The sequence below is a fragment of the Dendrobium catenatum genome, unplaced genomic scaffold (genome assembly GCF_001605985.2).
Source record: "Dendrobium catenatum unplaced genomic scaffold, ASM160598v2 fragScaff_scaffold_621, whole genome shotgun sequence".
Classification (NCBI taxonomy): Eukaryota; Viridiplantae; Streptophyta; class Magnoliopsida; order Asparagales; family Orchidaceae; genus Dendrobium; species Dendrobium catenatum.
In genome coordinates, this window is record NW_021319083.1 from 6,857,486 (window position 1) to 6,861,055 (window position 3,570).

General features: G+C 30.9%; 1 pseudogene; it reads left to right on the forward strand.

Annotated features, from left to right (window-relative positions):
- The first annotated feature begins 1,067 nt into the window (after window positions 1-1,067).
- Window positions 1,068-1,176, forward strand: LOC114579742 (annotated as a pseudogene).
- The last annotated feature ends 2,394 nt before the right edge of the window (window positions 1,177-3,570 follow it).

Below are 3,570 nucleotides of genomic sequence, written 5' to 3' on the forward strand. Positions count from 1 at the left end.
ATTTAATCAATGAGGAATATGATTAGGTGATCATAGACTAAACATAAATTTTTTTTTTTATTGGCTCTGTTACTATGTTGTTGAAATTAAATAATTATAAAAAGGTTCTAGCTTCAAAATACTGATAAAAGGTAGGGGATTTATATAAATGTTTTTTTTTTTAATTTGTATTTGTATGTCTAATACTTAAATTTTTATATTTATTTTGGACTTTATTTAGTATCAACTTTTCAATTTGATATTTTCTCAAATTTATTTTTATTTTGATAGATAAATTAATTAAAAGTTTTCATTTTGCAAGTACATTTTTTTAAACTTTATCTAAACTAATTATTTATAAAATAACTCATAATTTTATTTGAAAAATAGATTTTTTCTAATATATGATTAAGGAAGTTAATTTTATTCATGATTTTGTGAGCATTGAGAAATGGGCATAAGTTGAGATGACACCTCATTTATCTTAAGAGGTCTCAATAGAGGCCATGAGGAATAGCCTTTTAGGCATATATAATTATTGGCTTTGAATAAGAGCAAAATAAAGCATGATGTTGTCGATTAGATTCTTGAGAGTGCAATCAATTGTCTTTATTGATGAGATATTTGCGAAAGAGCATAGAGAGAATACTTTGTGGAATTTTATGGTTCGAAGTTGTAACCTACATCATAGAGCATAAAGAGAGACTATTTTCCTATGAAGAGTTAAATATACAAAATGCAACTTCACCTCGTTCCATTAGGTTGCCGGATGACGAGCAAGGGATGAGATATAGGAGGAAGACTCTTTTAAATATACTTGCCAAAAATTTCTCTTAGTGTTATCCGAAGATGTTAAGGGATTAGGACTCTAAGGAGGCTTCCTCTTCAAAGGGAAGTCATGAAAATTATCAGTCTAAAAATGTCAGCATCTTGATCAATGTGATAAGGGGGGTAATTGCAAGCGTGGAGTTGGAGCCTTTAGTTGGACGTGTCGATATATATTATTGGCAAGCTTTAGTATCTATGTTTATCGGCTTGGTAGTTGTTTGGCAAAGCTGGAGAGCCAATAACTTTTGTGGAAACCAAGTTTTTCTACCTGTTTGGAGAAACCCAATAAAATTGGAATGATACAAAAAAAAATTGGCATAGCCCCTGCACAAGGATGACAAGCCTAAATTTGAAAGCCAAGTGGCTTGTGTAACTTCTAATCATATTTCAACAATCCAAATGGTATTTTGTATGATTTCTTTATATTTGAAAATTTTTAGCTACTTAAAAAAATTAAATCTGAAATAGTATATAGGTAAAAATATTAAAAGTTATTGTAAAGCCCATAAAGATGACTTTCACATTCATGAAATTAATGTGATAAGCTAAACTTCCTAAAAAAAGTTCTCCCTTTTTTAGCTTACGGGCTAGGCCAGCCCATAAAGCCACTTAAATGGGCCAGTACTGTCCGCCCAACCGAAGAATAATGGGCCAACGTGGCAACTGTAAATTGATATGACTAGTTCCCATCGTGTCCAGATCTCCATAGCATATTTTACTCAATTACCCTTGCGTTCCAAAGTAAGATGAGCTTCGAGTTCTAAGAAAGAACCGGTGGGTAGTGATGTAATTTCGTTGTATTTAAAATAAAAGCTGAGACTCTGTTCACATGGTAGACGTGGCATTGTCCCGCTCTTGTTCGATGGTGAAACTGTGAAAGTGTATTTTTTATTTTATTTTTTAAAAATTTTAATTCTTTTTTTTTTAATGTCATTAAGTAAATATGGCAATCACATATATGTGGCTTACATAACATCTAAAATTTATTATTTAGAAAACTAAGATATTGTTACACCTATTTTAATTTTTTTAAAAAATCTAAATATTAAAATTTTTGTTCTTTAAGAGATCAACTATGCCTTTTATAAACACTAATAAATCGTAAGCAATATTTGAATCTAATTTCTTACTATCTATCAAGGGATGTATCTCAATTAAGCCTTGCAATCGGTGGCGGCCTGAGTCCGTCTTCTGTTCCTGTCATGCTTTCCTCCTTGGTGTATTGGGTTGTTGATGATTGTTTGGCGTGGATTGCTGTGGTGCTTTTATTGGCTTCTACTTCTTTGGTTGGCCTTCTTTGGGTTTTTGTTTTGCTTGGTTTGCTTATTATAGGCTGTCGTTTGTTTCTTTTGCTTGTGTTTCGTATTTGTTTTGATCATTAGCTCATAGATTTTGTTTTATTTCTTGTATTTTTAGGGGGCTTTTGATTCTTTAAGGTCTTGTAATTCCTTTTTTATTAACGTGTAGGTTTTTTTTTTTTAAAAGGGGATTAATCTTAATTATAATAAAGTCTCGGTGTTGAAGACCATGAACTTGAAAATAGATTATCTTAAGTAAAGATCACTGTTAGTGGCAATCCTAACAACAAACATAACAATTATATCACCTCAAAGTAGCTTTAATATTTCATGGAACATCTAATAATGATGGTTCAGTGGAAATGTCTAATTGGTTTTCATAAATAATTTCATTTACATAATCTCCTAAAAAATATGGATCAATCACAACTCTATTTTGATGCCATTAGATTTGCTTAAGCACTTTACTAATAGACTAACCTTCCTCATAGTTCAAAATGCTTATCCTCCGCACTTATACGAGCAAGTCAAATCTGGTTGGCTGGAAGACGATGAAGTGTCATCATATGTTCATAATTTTTAAGGAGGTAATACAAGATGGTTCTCACAACTGTTACAAGTGTATTTTGACAATTTTGACTTTGCAGGATACTCTATCATGTAATATTAGGCAAGACATATTATATAAATAAATTTATACTTCTATTTATGTTCTCTGAAAAAGATGGGGCAATTTTTTAAACTAAGCATCATATTAAATATAATTAAGCGAATAACCAACGGAAAAAAAAATTTTAAACTCGCCAAAGTCGCCCGTTGAACGGGCGACTTATATTTTAAGTAATTCGCCCGTTAAACGGGCGACTTACCCTTCACTTATATCACCCGCGCAGACTCCTTTTCTTACCCTAAAAAGCTCGTTTCTGCCTCGTCTCGGCGTCTCTCGGCGAATCCGGGCAAATCCGCGAGGTAAGGATGTTTTAGGAGTTTTTTTTTTGGCATTTTTTGTGTTAAATTTCTTTCCTTTAGTGGTTTTTTCATTTGAATGACTTATTTTAGAAGTTTAGGATTCCTTTAGTGCTTAGATTTAGGTTTTGTGTGTGCAAAGTGGTATTTTATTTAGGATAAGCTTGAGAAATTTTTTGATTTGTGGAAAGAAGTTAATTTTTGCTAGGATTCTTTTGGGCAAATGTAGATTTACATTTTTTTGAGATATATAATATGTTGAGCATATATTATATGAAAATTTTTTGGGAAAAAAATAAAATAATACATGTATAATTGAATAAAATTTTTATTAAAGATATCTTAAAATTAATATAAGGATATTTTTTGTTAAATTCCTTTCGTTTCTTAGACAGCATGATATTTTTTTGACAAATATGACTACGAAAGTCATATGTTCGTGTTAGGGTTAGATTTTGATATAAGGTTTTCCCTATTAAAATAGAAAGTTAAATGTGAA